Below are 22,952 nucleotides of genomic sequence, written 5' to 3' on the forward strand. Positions count from 1 at the left end.
ATTGTCCTTTAAATGTACCCTGAGCAACTGTAATAAAAGTTTAAACTGACTTGGCAGATATACCGATTAAAGTTCTGTTAAGGAACAACAACCTGAAACAATAGGTCTTCCGGGTGAATTATTTACTGGTTTATGAATTTTAGGTAGAATGTAGAATCTCTTTATTCATGGTACATCTACTACTAGCTGACAATAAAGACTTTCAGAAATAAAAACCACAAACCACAAGCTTTCCCGTCATTAAAAAAATCATCAATATAAAGCTTAAAATCCCTGGTAGGTCAAAAGGTAGTTTACAGTAAGAAATGTTGTCATTAAGCTATCTTAAAACATTTTTATCATAATCTGAAGAATCCTACACAACTATTGCTCTACCTTTATTAGCCTTAATGACTACAGTCTAATCATTAGGAGCCAAACCATTAAGTCCACCGCTTTGCTGTACACTTAGGTTAGGGTTACATTTTTAAAAGTCATGGCCTGATTATTATGTAACTCACATAACACGTGTTGCTCAAATAACTTAACAACAGGGTGATAAGGAGGTTGAAACTGAGATAAATAGCCTTAAATATAATTTAAGTATTGATGTATTTTGTATTTTGTTATAATTAGTGACAGTGCACCTTCTTTTTCCAGGTTTTGCACTTTTTTGAGTTTTATATATATATATATATATATATATATATATATATATATATACAGTTACACACACACAAACACACACGTACACACACACACACACACACACACACACACACACACACACACACACACACACACACACACACAGACACATACACACATCTATATATATAGACAGATACTCGTGCGCGCACACACACACACACACACACACACACACACACACACACACACACACACACACACACACACGCACACACACACACACACACACAAACACACACACACATATACGTAGAGACAGAGAGAGATACACACACACACATATACACAGATATATATATATATATATATATAGAGAGAGAGAGAGACAGAGAGAGATACACTCACTCACACACACTCACACACACACACACACACACACACACACACACACACACACACACACACACACACAATTTATGTATAACATGGTTGGAAGGAAAACATTGACCAGTCAAATTGGTAATTGTCTTTGCATCCACATGGGTGAAAATTAAAGCAGGCCATATTTTCATCAATAGGCCACGTCTCCTTCATAGTCTTCAACATACAATGATCCACCAGCATCCTGAAAACCCATTTAGCAGTAAAAACTATTAAACACAGACATTCTCCAAAAATAAGTAAACAACTAAATAAGCCAGTGAAGGAGTAACAGTAGGAAATAATATGAAACACCAGAAATGTAAATATCCAACTCAAATTACTAAATTTACATAAAAAGTCAACAATGAAAAATAAAAAGAACAAAACAGATTACAACTGAAAGTAAACATCCTTTGCAGTAATAAATACACTAAAATCCCATATTTAAGGGTATTTCCTCATCAGAAATAATGAAAGGCACCTGAAAATGTAAATAAGCTCCTGATGAAAATTAAATCTTAAACCCCACAAATAAGAAATAAATTAGAGCAGGAAGGGGAAAAAATGAATAACGTAAAAAAGACCAGTAGCTCATAACAACAGAAAACAGAATGTCAGCCAAACTAATCAACTTATTTTATATTTTTATTTACAATGTGTTGATCAGGTTACTCATTCCGGCTCAATGGCCACTTTTCAGGGGAGACCTGAGGTGGTATTTGTACTAATTAGGAGAATTTTGGCTAAGTTGCCAGAGAACATAAAGTGCAAATATAATGAATGTAAACATAATGAAACAAAGATGGAAAAGTGTTAATATAATGAAGGAGCACCTTCTATTTTCAATAAATGGTATGGGATCCCTTAAATCCATCTGAGATACCACCAGCTTTGGCAGATGGGAACATTTTTAACTAATAGATACATATGAAGTTTAATGCACAAAAGTAAAACATTGCATAAACACAAATGCATTATAAAATAGAAATAAAACCCAGGTCAAAATTACCACAGAAATTGAATTAAATAATGACAACAGACATATATTTGTGAAAGAAAAATGATTGGTGGAGCTTACATATATGTGTTTTTCTGCTCCTTGGAGTTGCCACCAAAGTGACTACTATTTGAATATCCTTAAGGTTGTGGAAAACAGTATACATGTTTGTAAAGTACAGTGCTACTGACACGCAAGTCTCCTCATCTGGACTCATTTACTTACCAGAACTCAATTATGCATGCTGGACAGCTATTACGTCTGAGTTACAGTGAAGTGCATTTTGGCAAAAGTCTTTTAAATGGAAAACCTAAACAGCTGTTTTGACTTACTTTTTCCTTATAAACCATTTTCATTGTTTTTAAGACAAAGAAGCAAAAATATATAACAAAAAGAAAGCAAATGAAACAAGTAAATACAACCTGTAAAACTATAATAAAAGAACATAAAATCTTATTTCATTCTCTTTTTCCACACATAACCAGAAACATTAATAAGATGCATCAAGTAATAAAAAATCTTTAAAGTTAAGCAATATTTTTTCTTTCCTTCCTCTGTCAGATTTAGCCTGACAAAGGAACATTTTATGGTGCAATGTCTGCCTTTTCTTTGTCATCAAAATAGCAGAAGAAATATGTGAACTATATTTCAAACCTAGGTGCAAGACTGGAACTACAGAAATCAGTGGGTGCCCACCTGCTGAGAATATCTAACTAGAAGTCTGAGATGCAGTTGCTGTTTAATTTGTCCACTGGACTAGCATTTATCTGTTTTTCACTTAACTAGAGAAAGCATATCATGCTCTGTGAACTTTATTTTCGTGTTAGTTATTGTAATTTAAATATTTTTAAATTAAAGTTAGCACTACAACTTATGGATGCAGCTTAAAGTCGTTTTACTGAAATATTCCTTAAATATTTAAATTTGTTACCATGTTTTTTGTTTGTCTGTTTAAGATGCAAAATATAAAGGTATATCATTATATGATTTCCATCTGCCGTTATTGCAAAGCTCATTGTAAGTGCTTATTTGTCTGTTAATGGTTTTTGATTTTTGCATTAAATAATTTCATTTAATCATGCAAGCAAAATTTAAAAAATAATAATTGTTCTCCTTTGTTTGAAGTTACATGAACCTGATATAAGAATATTTAATATACAAAAAAGTTGGAATATTACCACCTGTGAAGTCAGTTGTAAGGCTACTCTAAAACAAAAAGAGGTAATGCCAGGCTAAATGAAACAGTTAAAAATGTAACATATTCCTTTTCTTTTTATTCTTTGCAGTTGGTTACATGACTAGTTGTGTAGGACTTTGTCTTTCAGAATATCACAAGCAAAGTAATGTCTTCAAAATTTGTTGAATCTCAAGCCATGTTGACTCCTCATTTTAATGTAACAGACAAAGATAAAAGACCATGAAATATCTCATTCTGCTGGGGCATAATTGCTGTAAAGAATTATCACTAATGCACCATGTGGGGATTCAGGATTTAAGGCATACAGACATGGATGCATACTGGCTATGGTTGCTGTGAGGAGTAAAAGAACTGGTTTACTACATGTTTTTTCTTGCAACTGGATAATGATGGTGTCAGGGATTTTTGGACTTGGGAAAGGACATTTTATATAACTGTGTATGAATAAAGAAAACATGTTGATGCTATTTAGCTTGTGAGAAGCCATCTGTCAGTACTAGTTACTAATTTATCTACAGTCAGTACTTCTGCAGTAAGCTAGTCATGGATTTTTGATATCTTGAGCTCATGTTTTTTTTCTCTCTATGCATTCTGACTATTTCTGCTGCCTTTTATTTGACTTCCCTGTGTGTGCCAACCTATGCATATTTAACTCTTTGTTTGCATTGTTTTCTTCATTATTAGCATTAAGTTCATTTATTAATCTTTAAGCTCTTGTGGTTGGAATTTATTTATTGTAAGTATATTTCTGCAGTGATGTTTGTCTGACAAAAGGTTATTAATTATTTACACTGTTGGGTAGCAAGCTGTTTTGAAAACATTTTCTATCAAACTGCTTAAGGCCCACTACCAACAAAATAAATATTAATTGATGCATTTCATACCTGGCTTGATTTATGAGCAGCCGATAACTGGAAGTCTCTGGCTCCCTCCAAAGTGGTTACATTAAAACCTTGTCAGGAAGGAAGCAGTGGGGAATTGGAAAATTCTGACATTGTTTATGTATGAGTGTGCGTTTGTGAAAATATTACTTTGTGTGAATGGCAACTAGTGTAGTTACAAAGGAATTCACTGGCTAACAGAAAGAGAGCAGTGGATAGAGGTCTGTGGGAGTGCTAGGCCAAAGACTCAGCTTTGTAGGTGGCCTGTGTGCAGTCCAAGCTGGGTGTGGAGCTGGGAAGCCCATACCTAGGACAGCAGTGCATATTGTTTTTATGTTATTGGAGTCAAGTCGTACTTTGTAAATTAATTATTAAAAGAGACTGTTGTACACTTCCCTGCTATTACTTCACCATTGGTTGCTAAAGGTTGGATTTCAATCCCAAGTGTTTTCAGCCGTCTTGACATCAGTGGTTGCATCTTGCCACCTGGGTATCACATTTAGGGGCAATGGTTATAGCTCACCTCTACATTTGGCAGCATAGGCATCAGCCCACTGATACCCTCCCCATATGGGACTCTAGCAAAAACAATATTATAAACTATTTATTTCTTAATTTGTACAATTTTGTTTCAATATATGCTATTCGGTTTTCAAGGAATTTCAACAGTTTGCTGTTTGTTTCACCAGTTTTTCAGGTTTGAGGTATTCAACAGGTTGTCATGTGTAGGCTGCAATAGATGCCATACATTTTAGCCATTTTAAGCCATCAACGGTCATCCTTTACAAATGGCATCTACTATGAATGAAGAGTAAGTTCCAGTAAGAGAGTACTGAAGATTCTTATAATCATAGTGTCGATACTAGCAAGGTATATACAATGATTAGACAGATTAGTATAATAATGGAAGAGACAGGAACCATGAGTCATAAAAGTTGGGAGAATGTTCTTACAATGCACACACAGATTTAACTGTCATTATGAAATTAGTGATTGCTGTGGTATTAATGGAAATACATAAAGATGTGGAAAGAAAAGGAAGGTAAGGAATGCCTTTGGGGAAAGGAGACTAAATCATTTAGTGAAGGACTACATATTTATGATTAGTAAATATTTTAGTAATTTCACTACAAGAAAATGGAGAAGGGTATCTCAGCTTTTCCTTTGAAATGTTATTGCCAGGAACTTAACAGAGGATGAGGAAGTGCTGTTTCAACTCCACATTCTGTAAAAATAATTACTACTTAGTGCAACATATCATGTGCTTCTTATATAAGCAATGTGCAGCCATCTAGGAAAAAATGTATAAATTGTTCCCTTGTTTTACTCAAAGACTTTATCCTAAGTTGTGAAGTCTTCAATATCAATAAAACGGCAAGGGTCAGAGAAGGAATCCTTGTGTGCTCCTTGTTAGGCCAAAGTGAACTGATGAAAGTAATTATAGGTTCATAGGTTCATAGGTTCATACTAGGCTATCTGCCCGAGGGCATTTACAAGCCTAGCCCATCGTTTTGTGGCTTACGCCACCCCTTTAGTATGGGGATCTATACCCATTATTTTGCTGTGCCTCTGTCGAGCAGTGACACTGAGGTAATCCCTGGGGTATATCTGCGATCTCCCATCCATTGGTCAAGATTTCTCTTGAACAAGGCCAGCGAGGTGCTCTGCCTCACATGTACCGGGATTTTGTTCCACAGCATAGGCAGTCTTTGGGTGATGAATCTATCCCTCCAGCATGTCCTATTAATAGCCGTGTCAAGGTTTAAGTCTCCCGCCCTTGTGGCTCTGATGGATCTAGATTTTTTGAGGTGAAGCATATTCATCAAATCTGGGTTTGACATGGCCTTGTATGTTAGGCAAAGGTCACCTCTGAGCAAGCGGTGGCGACTGAATAGAGCTGGAGTTCTTTCAGTCGGGCAGCATAGGACAGATTTTGAGACCCTTTATCCTCTTGGTGAGGAACTTTGTGGCCTCTCCAGCTGCTGCAAGTGTCGGGTCAGATACATTCCGAATGGGGCATTGTACTCAATCATTGGTCTGATGAGTGATGAGTAAAGGGAGACTATGACCTCCCTTGATCTAGATGAGAATCCCTTCATGATAAGGTGGGCAATGTAGAAGGTCTTCCTAACTACTTTAGCTACATGGGTGTCGAATGACAGACTACTATCAACCTGGGTCCCCAGGTCCCTGATAACTTCTTCTGTGCTCAGTGGATTACCACCTATTTGGTAGCTAGGGGTAACCTTGTTTTTCCCGAAGGGTATGACTATGCATTTTTTGGCATTTAACTTTAGGCCGTGGCTCTGGCACCAGTTATCCGTTTCTGTGAGACCCTTCTGAAGGATATCTGTGTCAGATGTATTTTCTACTATGGCACCCAGTTTGCAGTCATCTGCAAACTTTGTCAGCCATAACCCTCCTGTGTTTGCTTGTACTTCGGAAAAGTAGATGCCAAACAAGAGTGGGCCCAGGACTGAGCCCTGTGGGACACCACTTGTGACAGGCTTTGAGTCTGTCATGGCGCCAGCAACTCTGACCCTGTGGGTTCTGTCACTCAGCCAGTTTGCAACCCATCTTGTGATGTATGGGTTGACATTTAAGCTGATGAGTTTTTCAATGATACCCGTGTGGGGTATTGTATCAAAGGCCTTAGCCAGATCGAGGTAGGCTGTATGGACTGCCTTTCCCTCATCAATGGCTTTGGTGACTGTTTCGAAAAAGTCAACCAAGTTTAGAAGGCATGATCTGCCTTTGACAAAGCCAAACTGGGTTGGATCCAAAGTCTGCAAATTCCCTATGTCTTTATTTATGAGGTCCATTATGATCCTCTCCATGGCTTTGCAGATAAGGCTTGTCAAGCTAATGGGCCGGTAATTTCCAGGGTCGGTGGAGGCACCGCCTTTGTGAAGTGGTACCACAGTTGCAGTGCGCCACTCCTGGAGTGCGTATCCAGAGGTAAGACTTTGATTAAACAGCTGTCCTAGCTGTGGGTTTAATTCCTCATTGAGTTCGTGGAGCACACAGCCGGGGACACCATCAGGTCCCATGGATGCTGTGTTTTTGCTTTGGTGTGAGCAGTTCTCACTTGTGCGCTGGAGATGTTTGCGGGGCTCCACTCCTTTGGTATAGTTACCTCTCCTTTTGGGGAGTTTGCACTGAACCTGCCAGCCAGTATGTTGGCAATGTCTGTAGGATCAGTAATCTTCACATCATTTTGAACTAGCTCTGAGCATATCTGGGAGTTTCCTCCCAGGTTTCTAACATAGCTAAAGAAGGCCTTATGATTGTCTTTTGAGTCTTTAGCTATTTTTCTCTCGAAATTTGCTTTGGATGATTTTATGAGAGCTCTTAGTTTTCTACTTATAGTGATCAAGGGTGTCTTACCTTTTAAGGATTTTGCTCTATCTTGTAGTAGCTTCCTCCTTTTGTTGTAGAGTTTGTTTATGGCTGGGGTCCACCAGACTGGACGCTTGCCTTTGGTACAAAGAGTCTTTGTTTTGCTTGGGATTGCCTTATCCATGCAGTCCTGCAGGTGCTGGTAGAAGGCATTTGTAAGTGATTCAGCGGCTTGAGTACTGTTTTCCATGCTCGGGGCCTTAAAGGAGACCACACTAGTCTTTAGAAGTGTGAAGTCGGCTTTTGAGAAGTTTTACTGTGGTCTTTTTATTTCAGGTGGGGTAGGGATGAGGACCTCCAGCGAGATTAGTTTGTGATCTGATCTCACCAGTGAGGGGTACACCTCCGGTGTTGAACATTGTGCTCCCATGTTCGTGATGATGAGATCAAGTATGTTATCTCCTCTTGTGGGGATGGTGACTAGTTGTTCCATGGCATTTGACTTTATGAATTCCAGGAACTTTTGGGCTAGGGTGTTTGGGCTTGAGTAGTGTTCCCAGTCTATATTAGGGTAATTGAAGTCACCTAGTATGATGGTGTTTGGTGATACATTTATCCCCTCTAGTGTTTTCAGGAAGGCCATGTGAGGTTCCTGAGTTTGTGAGGGTGGCCTGTAACATGCTACAATTTGCAGAGCAGTTTTGCCTATGGTTAATTGCACCTGGATGGTCTCCGATGCATCGTGCGTTGCCACCAGTCTTGATGTGTGGGTGTCCTTAATGAATATGGATACCCCCCCTCCTTTCTTGGTATTGTCCGGATTTTGTGGACGGAACGCATGATATGAGGTAAAACCTGATAGCGCTGGGGTGCTCTCAGGAGCCTTGAACCAGGTTTCTGTCACAGCACAGACATCGATGTTCTCCATACTGAGAAGGGCCTCGAGTGCGTGCATTTTGAGATTTAGACTTCTGGCATTGAGCAGCATTACCCTTAGTTTTTTTCCTTTTTTGTGTTCTAGGGTGGTAGGTTTAGAATTTGAGCCTTGCCTAAAAAAGGCACTATGGGGGTGGCAAGAGCCTTTGCCAATATCCGGAATCCCAGGGGTGACAGATGCAAGCCATCCCTTGCGAAGCAGCGTGGCTTGTCCAGCATGTCATCCCAGGCAGACAGACACTGGATCCCCTTTGAATGACACCAGTGTTTAAGCCAATTGTTAAAGCTGATCATCTTATCTCTGTATTGTGGCATCATTCTTGGTGAAGGTAGGATACTGCTCAAGGTCAGGGTCATACCTGCCTGGGCTACATAATCAGAGAGCTCCTCAATGTCTCTTTTCATGTAGTCCAAGGAGGTACGTCTCATTGCAGTTAGTTTAAGTTCTTTACAAAGTATTCTAAACTGTTTAGGAAACACATGATTCAAAGCCTATGTGTTCCAGTATTCTAAATGTCAAGCTCCTACCTAGCATGTCAAACACATGTTGAATATCCTTTAACAGCTCTGCTTATTTGCCCAGTGATTAAATGATCCTATTTGCCCAGAGGATGAAGGATCCTGCCACAAAGCCTGTTTACAATTGTGAATTGGTCTTCACAACAATGACCTAAGTGACCTTTGTGGCCAGTCTTTTAACTACTTTTTTATACTTAGCGTTTAACAACACAGCTCATTTGTAGCTTGTTGCTGCTGGTGAGTTTGTCTGTAATATTATAACAACCTTGTAAATCAAACCTTCCAAACTGCCTTGTTCTTTAACCTAGTTATGCATCTTCTTCTATGCATCCTGATCTATACTGCCTACAGCTTTAAATGGTTAAACTAATAAGAAATCCTTTTCACTCAGAGAGATATTTTCTTTCAATAGTTCTATAGGATATTTTTATGGAGGGGACAGATCCTGAATGGATCTCCAGATATTGATGTATCCTCCTCAATCACCTTTCCCCTCACTCCTAACCCCCATCTCCATCCTAAATATATCAACAGGACATTTAAGCAACTTGTCAATTCGATCTTGAAGATGGAACACCATATATTGGAAATTATTATATCTGATGCTGTAGCTATGAAACCTCAATGCAAGTAAGTGGGTCCTCTTCTAAAAGATAAAGCTCTATTTGGTTTCCTAGATTGCATTGCTAGTGTATGTATATCATTGTCTGATAACTACAATGGCATCAGATTCTGGCCATGGATAAAGAGAAAAAAGGAACAGTGAAACTAAAGCATCAGAAAAACTATATAATCTTTTCTATATACAAAACTACTTGCATCTTTTGAATCATGACTATAACTTGAACAAATTAATTGTAAAATAGGGATGCACTGAAGAAGTAGCAATACTTTAGACTGATACCTCATGTAAAAGTATCATGAACAAAATGGAAGTACTGTATTCAGAGTGTCAATTGATATAGCAACCATATAGGTCTTCTATACAGAGTAAAACCCTTTCTAACTAATAGGTTCTTAGGTTCATAGGTTCATAGGTTGGTACTAGGCTATTGGCCCTAGGGCCTATACAAGCCTAGCCATAACAATTCCCTGGCAATTTCTTCCCACACTATTTACTTCCCTGGACCCCTGGCTAGCAGGGCGAGTGATGTGATCCCTGGGGTGAATTTCCTTTCTCCCATCCAGTCATCAAGGTTCCTTTTGAAAAGGGCCAAAAAGGTGCTCTGCTTGACATGTATGGGCAGACTATTCCAGAGTCTGGGGAGTCTCTGGGTCAGGAACCAATCCCTCCAGCACGTTTTGTTTATTGTGATGACAAGGTTTAGATCTCTGAAGCGTGTGGCTCTGAGGGATTGGGATTTCATTAAATGTAGCATGTCCAACCACTTTGGGTTTGACATGGCCTTGTATGTTAAGCAGAGATCGCCTTGGAGTAGACGATATGCGACATAGTATAGCTGGAGTTTTTTAAGGCGGTCAGCATAGGGCATCTGCTTTAGGCCTGTGATTTTTTTAGTGAGGTATTCCTGTGGCCTTTCCAGTTGTTGCAGATGTCTTGAGAGGTACATACCAAATGGGGCGTTGTATTCTATAATCGGTCTAATGAGGAATGAGTACAGTGGGGCAATGACCTCCTTTTTCCTGGATGAAAAGCCCTTAGTGATGAGGTGTGCCACATAGAAGGATTTCCTGACTGTTGTGGCGATGTGGTTATTGAAGGTGAGACCACTGTCCACCTGTGTCCCTTAGTCTCTTATCACACTTTTGGTGTTTAGTGTACTGACACCTATGTGGTAATTCATGGGTACATGTTTTTTCCCAAAGGGGATAACTATACATTTCTTGGCATTAAGCTTGAGCCCATAGCACTGGCATGAAGCATCTGTTTCTGTAAGGCCCGTTTGTAGTGTATGGACATAATTTGGGGAATCAATAATGGCCCCCAGTTTGCAGTCATCTGCGAACTTTGTTAGCCAGAGTCCCTTAGTGTTGGCCTGTACTTCAGAGAAGTAGATGCCAAACAAGAGAGGTCCCAGGACTGAACCCTGAGGTACTCCACTTGTCACTTGTCTGGAGCTGGATTTGGAGTCAGCTGCTTTTACAGTGTGTGTTCTGTCAGTAAGACAGTTGGCAACTCATCGAGTGATGTAGGGATTAATGCACAGCTCAGTAAGTTTATCTATGATTCCAGAGTGGGGGATGGTGTCAAAGGTCTTTGCGAGGTCCAGAAAGGCTGTGTGGACTACCTTACCCTCATCCACAGCTCTGAAGACTGATTCGAAGAAGTCAGTCAGGTACAGGAGACAGGATCGTCCGTTGACAAACCCAAACTCAGTGGGGCCCAGTATTTTAAGGCTGCCAATGTCTTTGTTTATAAGTTCCATGATAATATGTTCCATGGCCTTGCAGATCAGGCTCATCAGACTGATGGGGCGGTAGTTCCCGGGATCCAAGTTGGATCCCCCCTTGTGGAGTGGGATAACTGTAGCTGTGCGCCACTCAGTGGGCATGAAGCCTGAGGTGAGGGTATGATTAAACATGACACTTAGGTGAGGTGCCAGTTCATTTTGTAGTTCATGTAGTACACAGCCCAGGATGTCATCTGGTCCCATGGATGCTGTATTCTTAGCTTTGGAGAGTGCGTTTTTTTACCTGTGTGGCCGTTATTACCAGAATTTGGCAATCTTCCAGTATTGAGATGGGCCATTTAGGGGGTGAGAGGGGGGTAAAGTTGGCACTGAATCGATCTGCCAGGATATTGGCAATATCCTTGGAATCAGTACATCTAATGCCATTCTGTTGTAGCTCAGAGCAGATCTGAGCATTGCCATTTAGATTCTTGACATAGTTATAGAATGCCTTGTGGTTGTCTTTGGAATCTTTGGCAATTTTATTTTCGTAACTCGCTTTGGAGGATTTTATGAGGGCTCTCACCTTCTTACTGAGGCTGGTAAAGGAGTTTTTTGCATCCTGGGATTTTCCTCTTTTCTGCAAAAGTTTCTTCCTTTCGTTGTAAAATTTGTTTATAGCAGGGGACCACCAGATTGGCCTCCTTTCTTTGGAGGAGAGCATCTTGGTTCTATTTGGGATGGCACGATTCATGCATGAGTGGATGTGCTTGTACAGTGCCTTTGTGAAGGACTCAGCAGTTGAACTTTCAGTTCCCATCTGCATGGGTGTCGTGAAGTTTGTAACTTCTGACTTGAGTAGCATGAAGTTGGCTTTGGAGAAGTTTTATATGGGGGTTTCCTTACTGGGGTGTGGGATGTGGATGTTAAGGGTGATTAGCTTATGGTCTGATCTGACCAATGAGGGGGTGTCCATAGGTGTGGAGCATCGATTTCCCATGTTGGTAATGACCAGGTCGAGGATACTGGAGTCCCTGATGGGACTATGGATTAGTTGATCCAGGGCATTGGAATTTATGAATTCCAAAAAACGTTGGGCAAAGGTGTTGGTACATGAGTAGTTTTCCCAGTTAATGGCAGGTTAGTTGAAATCACCCAGTATTAGGGTGTTTGGTTGTATATTAATATTTTCCAGTATGTTTAGAAAGGTATAGTGAGAATCTTGGGGCATGGTGGGAGATCTGTAGCAAGCTGCAATTTGGATTGCAGTCTTACCTAGTGTTAGTTGCACCTGGAGAATTTCAGATGCATTGTGTTGGGCAACTAACCTGGTGGTGTGAATATCCTTGGTGAATATGGACACTCCTCCACCTTTAGTGTTTTGATCCTGGTTTGGTGGCCGAAAAGTGTGGTAAGAGTTGTAACCCAGTATTGCAGGGGTGCTCTCTGGAGCCTTGAATCAGGTCTCAGTTACTGCACAGATATCGATGTTCTCCCTTTTTAGGAGTGCCTCAAGAGAGTGCATTTTGAGGTTTAGACTTCTAGCATTGAGTAGCATTACCTTCAGATTTTGCATGCTTGTACCTGTTATGGTGGTGGTTTTGTCCTTTGAACTTTGCCTAAAAAAGGCACTATAGGGGTGGCAAGAGCCATTGCCAGTAACCTGAATCCCAGGGGTGACAGGTGCAGACCATCTCTGGCAAAGCATCGTGGTCTGTCAAGATAGACAAACTGTAGCCAAGGACTTCCTCATCCTAACCCTACTGTATGCCTCCCACGTTTCATCAGCCTTAGCACTACTATATAAAATAAGTTACAGCAATGTTATAATAACATATATTGGGGTTGGCATAATGGCTGAGGGTTTGATTCTGATGCTGGCTTATTGGCTAAGCTTAAAATGACTCTTAAGAACAGTTAGGCTAGTACTGACCTCTTAAGGCATAGGCACAAACCCATGCCATCCGTTTGCCCCTGGGGCCATATATCGGTCATGCTATACTGGTTAGGCTTGTAAGGGTTCATAAGCTGTTAACCTAGTGATCTCCTCTGAACCTATGAATATATAAAATTGCATAATTCACAACAAACTGCCCAAGCAAACTTGCCCTAAATCATCTAAACTAGACCAAACTCCCCCCACCACCTCCATCTCAATCAACTAGAACTAGTACATAGTACAATAAATTACCCCAACAAGCATCCAGCATTAAAAGTAATGATCCAATAATATCAACCAACTAAATCTCTCCACTCCAAAGACAACCCTTTCTTACTGTCAGCAAAGCCCACAATTTAGCAGGAAACACATGTATATCCAACCTCTGGAAATCCCTTCAATCACCTCATAGAAACATTGACAATCTTTCAGCTTTCAAAAGCAAGCTTAGTGATCACCTCATATCATCCTGGCTTTGTTGTTGTGCAACACAAGGATGAGCAACACTGTACTCAGTCACACTTCTACACTATATCTACAGCTGCCTTCCTCATGTCCCTTCTTACCCCCATCCCAATCCTTCTATTCCTGCAAAACATTTTTTTCCAATATACCCATAGATCAGCCTCTTCACATACACATTTCTGTCACTCTTTCTTTTCTTTCAAAATTCCCAACCAACCAAAATCTGACGAAACAAGTCTATATTTGTCTTACTAGCCCTTTCTGTATAATTTATAACTTTAGCAACTCTAACAACTGACAGCTGTGTCACTACAATCACACCCTTTTTCAGGACAGACAATGTACAAATTCTGTTCTTAGTGGACTGTCAAACTGTTTATTCCTCTGTTTATGAAATTATATAGTGAAATATTTAACATTATAATGTTGGTGTATCTGACATATACCTATATATGTATCCCAACTGTTTTTAACTTCACTTTTCTATTTTTGTATTTTATATATTTGCACTTTTGTATGTTGAAGATTTTTCTCTCCTGGCCGCCAATAAAAGAGGGTTTTTTGTACCCACCTAGACATTTCAAGTCAACAAATTTGAAATAAAATAAAATACAAAAACATAATTATGAATCAAATTCTGATGCTAGTAAACAGTATGTGCACTTTCTGAACAATGGGGATAGGCAACAAACATAAATAAAACCATATTTAAAGAATGTCAGTAAGAACAAGTGTTCTTGTATTGTCTTTATATAAAGCTAGCATCTGCAACTATTATAAATAAAACAAAAGCAACAAAACAATGAAAGGATTTGAATATATCAATACATTAAATATATGAGTAGCTAACAAATCATGACACATAAACTTGTGTTGACATCTTCCTCAGCCTGCACCTGTCTTTGACATGAGACATGGTAACCACATAATAGCAAATGTATAAGCCCTGAAATAGTCAGCTCCACATTGATTTGCACTGTTTTCAACAAAAAATAAAAATAAAATAAACAACTACGGCTTTAGTTCCATGGTTATCTTGGTTGCTATGACAACATCTCAAAAGTTAACATGACCATATCTGCATAAGTATTAACCTCTTAGTAGCTTAGGGAAAAATAATAATTAGGGTAACATCCATGTAACGTGACCAGGATTTTGAGATTTCTTGCACATACGTAAACTGTATGCAGATGAAAATAGTGAATGTCGTTGCATTATCTTTTATTTTAGTTTATTTACATAATAAATAAATAAGCCAATAAATAAAAATAAACTGTCTTATACATGCCTGAACTTATAGCTCACTTCCAATTACATCGCATAACCAAATTCTCTAGCAGGTAATGAGCATGTCTACAAAGAAGTGTGTAGTCTGTTCAAGTACCTAATCAACTGTTACATTCAAAACAGAAGTAAGAACATCAAAACCCATAAGATTATGCAATAATTGTTTCCATCTGTATGTGTAGCAGATGGCAGCTGTCCTGAATTTTATGATGAGAAATGCAAAAAGTGAGAGCTAACCATTAAAATCCCTTGTAGCTGACCCAATGGTATTACAAAGGAAGTACAATTTGCCTTACCAGTTATTAAAATTATCAGTCTAACATCTGATGCTCATTTATGTTTGACAACAAGCGCTAGTATCATTTTCAGGATTTAAAACAGAAAAAAAGAGCTAACAGGAAAGAAGTAACAGTAGCTTTAAACTAAAATACGTGTTGCTGGAGAATGAACAGTTCAATTCCAAGCCATAAAAAACACAGGTTTAATCCAAGAAATGCAATACAATCCAGTAAGCGTATAAGCGCTTTTGTTTTAAACCCTTCATCAGATACAAAATATAACAGTTTCAAAACCCTTTAAATAGACTCAGTAGGTCATGTGACCTTTTTAAAAATTTTAAAGCAACATTCCCCTTGTTTTACACGTCCCTAAAATTATGCATGCAGTGACCATTAATGCATCTACTGGTGCATATTTATTATACTGATTTATTAAAAAAATCAATTCATATGTAACAGTAGCTTTATTTTAACACTGGATATCTCACGACTAAATTTTGAGTCCAAATCTGAAGCCAATTTAGAAAATAATTTAAAATACAAGTCCATACATTTTATACTAGTTAGTTTTTTTAGAGAACTACATTATATTCATTCACTTTTCCTCTACAAATGTTATCCTTTACATAATCATTTGAAAGCCAGAAATCATTGCAGCATGCAGTGGGTATAATATATACAACTAGCCCAATAGCCCTAGATAGGATATTAGTCCATTGTAGGACAAACACCAGATATGGATTCAGACATTCACAAACACACTCACACACACACACACACACACACACACACACACACACGCACACACACACACACACACACACACACACACACACACACACACACAAAACACAACATAACATATGCATACCTGTGGGCAGTGGAGAATTACCAACTCACACTGGCATGTGGGAATACCTAGACAGCATAAACACAAGGAAAACTCCACACAGAAGATGTTCCAGGCAAGAAATGAACCAGGCAAAAAATGTTGTGAGCCATACACACTAATAATTGTTTCTCTGTGACATGCCATCTAATATCAAAAACATTTAAAATATTTATTTTAGATTTCTATTTGGTTAACAGATTGTATGTAAAATTAAACAAAACTGTGGTAGGTGCTGAAAGTTACTGACTTCTTTCTTTGACCACCATTGTATACAAAAGCATAGCTGCATTACTATAAAAGTGGATTTTGGCATTTAGAAGCCAGTGTAACAATGGTCCTGTGGCAACATTGCCTCATATAAAGAAGCTCATGACAAAAAAGCTAATAGAGTTCAGCTGTGTACTGCAAATACCAAACCTGAAAAGGGCTGTAGACAAGACCCTCTTTGATTTCAGCTAGACATCTGACACAGTGTAACATAGAAAGTTAGTGAACAAATCAGACAGCCATAAATCATGATTTATGTTAAAGCATAGATACAACAATGGCTACGGCTACACAAAAAAACAACACAGAGTGTAATAGTAAATTAAGATGAAATGACAGCTAACAGGTGGATAACAAAGAACACTGTACTAGAACCCCCCCCCCACACACACACACACACGCACACAACATATACATACATATGGGTAATCGAGAATTACCAACTCACACTGGCATGTGGGAAATAGCTAGATAGCATAAACACAAAGAAAACATGCAAACTCCACACAGAAGGTGTCCCTGACAGGAAATGAACCAGGCAAAGAAATGTTATGAGTTGTAGATGCTAATAAGTATTTCTCTGTGACATGCCATCTAATATCAAAAACATTTAAAATAATTGTTTTAGGTTTCTATTTGGTTAACAGATTTTGAAACTGAAAATAAAAGCTCGTGCTATGCTTAATCCCAGCAACAGTCACAATGTAGAATCCAAGAAAAACAGAAAAAACGTTGCTGGAAACTGCTGGTTTAAAACCTGGAGTTTAATAACAACACAACACAATACAGCTCGTAGTTAGCACTTTCGGGTCAAAACCCTTCTTCAGACTAAGAACATACAAACACAAACATATTTAAAACACTCCTCAACCAATCAAAATTCAATAAAAAGCCCGCCTTTTCTTAAGGGCTGGCTTAAGGGGCACTGCTTCATTTAATCCTGGGAACCTGTATGCAGCTAGCTCTAGGATCCATTTAGACTCCACCCATTCAGTTCAGCCCTTAAGAAAAGGCAGGCTTTTTATTGAATTTTGATTGATTGAGGAGTGTTTTAAATATGTTTGTGTTTGTATGTTCTTAGTCTGAAGAAGGGTTTTGACCCGAAAGCGCTAACTACGAGCTGTATTGTGTTGTGTTGTTATTAAACTCCAGGTTTTAAACCAGCAGTTAACAGATTTTATGTAAAATTAAACAAACCTATGGTGGGTGTTGAAAGTTGCAAGTGTTTTGTTAAATGTCCCTGACTGTTTAAAGAATTACTGTTCCCTGACTACTTACTAAAGCAAGGCAAGCTGATGTGGGCTGAGTGCCTTACCACAGCAAAAGTCAGATGATGTCTGCCTTTGCTTGTGTGGATGTGTGAGATATATATCCTGTCAGAAATCTATCCTGTCAGGTTTTAAAATGCTGGTTAGAGGATGACATCACCTCTGGTAACCTGACTCTGGTACAATACACACACATTGCTTTGTTAAGACCTGTGGCAGCATCTGAAATTCATAACACGATTTCAAACTTTCCACCCTTCCAGGGTTCTCTGTTAAAACATATCAGTTATAATAATACTGTCTGACATACATATATATCTCTTTTCTGTCCAGCAGAACCCACTGTCGATGCATTTTTAACACAAGCAACTTTACAAATATATTTTAACTCTAACATCTGTACAAATCAGTGTGATAGTCAAATAACATAAATTTCTTTACAAAACTTCAACTAGCTATGCTAGCATATGTACACATGTGCTGCCTTACTATCCCTGGGACAGATGGCACTACCTCGTAACATCACACAAGCCATAAACAACATTAAAAAAGCTGACAGATTAGGCCTCCTGAACCTCTCTGTCTACTTGTTTTTTAAAACCAATCATAAAGCATAATTATATTAGAATAATAATTCAGTTTTTGGCATAAAACTATGTTAATTGCTATCTGTCTCATGTGAAACAGCTATTCTTTTTCTTAAATCTTCTTCCACGAATATCCCAGTCACCAATGTCAAACTAAAAGGTTAATACTTCTCTGGAGTTTTCCTACGTCCTTCTCTCCTCTCTCATTTTACAGCTTTGCTGCATGTTCTCACATGTCTTTTTATCATGTTGTAGCCTTGTAGTTTCACTGCTATGCTAGATCAGTTATAAGACATTCTATCTCCCTTTCTAAAGCTATACACCTTCTATATTATGAGTAGCCAATCTGCCGCACAACATACTTAACTATACTAGTGCTACAAATTTAGTATACCAACCCATCTCATACTCTCTAGACCTTTCCATCTCACTTTTCACTTTATAATACTAAATCTTCACTAATCTTTATGATAAGTTACTTTTCAATGGCAGCATATACAGAATCTTCACAAAATAGTAATTTCTTGTAATTCTGTGATAACCTACTTCATAAATGTTATTACTAACCAAAATTATACTAGATTACTTTAAGATAGTAATAATAACTGCTATTCTTAAGACTGCGGTGCTGTGGAATAACCATATTAATTTAATCACACTAGTATAATGAAATGTACTATAATACATTAGAACCATAGTAATATTCTATGAACTATATGTATGTATTTATAGCCAAAATATTATACATAATCTGCTATAATAAACTGATCTGCACAATACGAATAATGACAGGATTGTACAAATTGAGAAAACTCAGATTAAATATTAGAATTTCAAATACCCACAAGAACGAAATATTCAGTATTTTGCATGGTAAAGACAATCTCTGAGATTCAGAAACATGCCTTTTGTGATCACAAAAAGGCAACCATGGAGATGGCAGTGTGTACAAATGCAGCCAAAAGATAATTATCAATTAACTATCAGGAATGTCACAGCATAGACAGTAACTGTTTAAGAAATCTATTTGTGGAAATAACAGGCTCAGTGGTAAGAAGGTGATTCTCACAATTTTTGCCAGGAATGTTATCTAAACAAGTAATGAGCAATTAGCATACACACTCCTAAGCACATGTGCATGTGCTGCATTGTGATGCTATTGGAATGGCTGGAAGCCAAGCAAGTGGTTGCAAGCACTGTCTGTATATGGTTTTATTTCATTACATGAAGTTTAAATGAGTGTATATGACTGTAGGAATGAAAAAATGGAAGTGGAGAGGAGAAGAAGGATATCGTTTCATTTAAGATGCAAGCACCCACTATTTCCTTTTTTATTCTTTTCAAGAAGGGTAGATTGGGATCATACTTCTTACCTCTCCAGGTATTCAAATGATTTCCAGATTTTTGCCTTATATTTTTGGTCTGTTCTTCATTAAATGTGTGGTGTTCTGGCAAGTCATTGAGAATTAAAGTCACTAAATAATGAGAGACACAGAGTTTCAGACTTCATATCCTTCAGAAAATGGCATACCAATGCAAACCGTATTATTCTAGCAACTTTCTAAGTTTATAAGAATGATATTTAATATTTGTCCCTGAATTTGAGCCTGTGTCCAACAATTATTTTTCGCTTTGTCCAGATTTTTTGCACTACAAGGTTGAGAGGTATGACAGAGAAACATGCAAGAGGCACACAGAGGATAAAAAGACAGTATAGGTATGGAAACAAGGGCACACAAACAAACATAAAACACAAAATATAACAGTGGAGGTACTGATACGAAGTGGGAGATGACAATGAACATATCAGCATACAGACAGAGGATGAACAACTGGGGATGTGGGGTTTTGACAAAACAGAGGGAAGATAGATGACACACAAGGAAGAAAAATACCAGGATGGGGAATAGAGTGGGTATCATACTCCTATTATTACACTGCTTGGGCTAGGCCCAGAGAAAGGTCAGTTACTATAGTGACTGCCATCTTACAGGGGTCTGCCAGAAATGGCAGTGATCGCAGAGCCAGACAGTGGGTTGACTTTCAGTAAAACATGAAGACCCTCACAAGGCAGATGGTGTGGGCATCATGTTACCAATCCACCAACTTCCCAACCACCTTTAACAACTCCAATTGGTCGATTAATTGTGACCTTCTAACAATGCCATTAAAGGGAGCAATAACAATCTTTTAAGTGAGCGGCCACTAGAAGCTATTAGTGATGTCCCTGCATCACAACCACCCCACCACAATCGACAGGTGGCAGACCTTGAGCCAGATGGAGTCTCGGCAAAGCACAAAAGGTGATGGTGGGGCAAGGACCTTTGCTGTATGCAGAAAATGGTAACAAAAATGGGCTGAAATAATGCAAAAAGTATAAAACAAAACAGAAAAAAGAAGGATGGCAACAAAGAGAGGAAAAAGGTGCGACAAAATAAAAATGAAATTAGTATTAGCACTGCTTCAGATAACCACTTTGACTGCTGCCTACTGTTGTAGAACAGAGGCACTACATGTGCTAGCAGACCAGCTCTGGTAATTCTGCTTAGGTGTATCAACTTAACATCTCTAGTGTATGTTGTGTGACCAGGTATGCAATGTTACTACCCCCATAGCAATCGTTGAGTAGGGTGGAGGCTAAATCAGTAGGATGGGGATAGAGATCCTGGATGTTATACACAATGGAGTGTGTGGGACTGTGACCCTGTGGACATGCCAGAAATGACATGTACAAAGACATGTCATGTGTATTTGTACAGTGGTAACACCTGTGCAGACCAACATCCCTGTGAGGGCACTGTCCTGTATCACAGGTGTTGAAGTAATTTTGTTCTAACAGACACAGCTATCTTCAGGTTCTTTGCAAAGACTATGAGATAATTTTGTTGCACATCAGGGCACTTAACTAGGATATAGTAAAAAAAGACAAAGCTATGCCACTAAAGCACTCCATCATTATCCCACTCCAGAAAACTACTACTCTCAAGACATAAAACGAATTTCAGTTTATCTGTAATCTTGCCTGCTGACAAAGTACTTGAAATAAATCCTTTACAAGCGCATGCGCTTACATATTAACAGTTATGGCAAAATGTAAGAGTGGCAACATGGTCTTAGGAAGAGCTTTAGCACAACAACCACCGTTCTTACAATTTTTGACTCTGCCTATAGCAACATTAATGAAGGACTCATCACAAATGGAGTCTTTGTTGACATAGCAAGGGCTTTTTTGACACAGTAAACCACTACCTGCTCATTATCAAATAAAAAGAGAAGTTTAACTTTAGTGAAGATATAGTTATGTTGTTTAGAAGTTACCTAAGAAATAGAACATTTTAAGTCCACACTAACAACCAGCTTTCATCTTCGGGAATCCTTAGTACAGAGTCCCCGAGGCTGAGGCCTAGGTTCCATACCCTTTTCATTATTTATTACTGATCTCACTGAAGATCTCCTTCATCTAAATCTAACTTTGTAAAGAGGTGATATATTCCTTCTTCAATTTAATAACTGCACCATTGTCCTTCAAACCAGTTGCAACAGTTTTTTGATGTATGTCCATGGGCTAACTCCAATAAACTACTAATCACCCACAAAAATATATATTCTGCTCTTTGTAAGTGATCAAAGGATGTTTTTTTTTTTTTTCAAATACTTTGGTCAGTAGCCAAAGGGTGCATATCTGCTAAAAATCCTTTAATGTTTTGGGAGTAGTTGTTTTGTGGAGTGGGATAATGATGGAGTGCTTTAGCGGCATAGCACTGTCTTTTTTGCTACATCCTAGTTAAGAGCCCTGATGTGCAACAAGTTCTCCTACAGTCCTCACAAACTCCATCATTTACTAGATATTATCATTACAATCAAAATAATACCAACGCTAATACTTATGTTGCAGAATACAAATATCTGGGACTTTTTCAAGACGTTCATTGTCATTTTCCACACACAAAGTGGTAATATAGTTAATAAAGTTCTCTACCAACTGAAATTCTGCTATAAAATCTCTTATGTCCTCTCTCCTTCTCACATAGCTACTGTTCTCCTCCCCTCTAAGCTGGAATACAGACATATACTCCTAGTTTTTCACTGTACCTATAACACACCTGTGCTACAGACAGCAGAAAACAAAATCTGTAGATTTACCCTGCCAACAGATACTTACTCTCACTACTTCAGCATTTTCTTGGACACACTTTCACATAAAGTTTTGAAGGAAGGATACTATCCATCTATTGAAAAAAAAAAGCTTCCTGTCAGAACAAAACTAATCCTTAAGAAGCATCCTAGGTGGCACAACCTCGCTCAGCTGACCCCTTCAAAACAGTCATGGGAGAATGTGCATTCTCTAGAGCAGGCACAGTATTATGGCACAATATTCCAAATTAAATAAAATGAGAAGAGACTCTTTAAGGATTCAAATAACTCCAGCTGAGTATCTCCATCGAGATGTTACCTGCAAATGCATTAAATACAATGGGTAGATAAAACAATAATCCATTCAGATTTACTCTGCCTTTACCATCTTACCCCAAAATCTGCTACCAAGATTTGAATTTCAATTGTTGTATGGACTTTATTGTATGTAGATGCTGTAAATGTTGCATGTTTATTAATATGCACTGTAAAAATCTGCCTCATTTTACTTTTATGATGTACATAACTGTGTAACGTTTGCCTCATTTCACATTTTGCAAA

This window comes from Protopterus annectens, chromosome 8.part0 (assembly GCF_019279795.1).
Source record: "Protopterus annectens isolate FY-2018-M chromosome 8.part0, PAN1.0, whole genome shotgun sequence".
Taxonomy (NCBI): Eukaryota; Metazoa; Chordata; order Ceratodontiformes; family Protopteridae; genus Protopterus; species Protopterus annectens.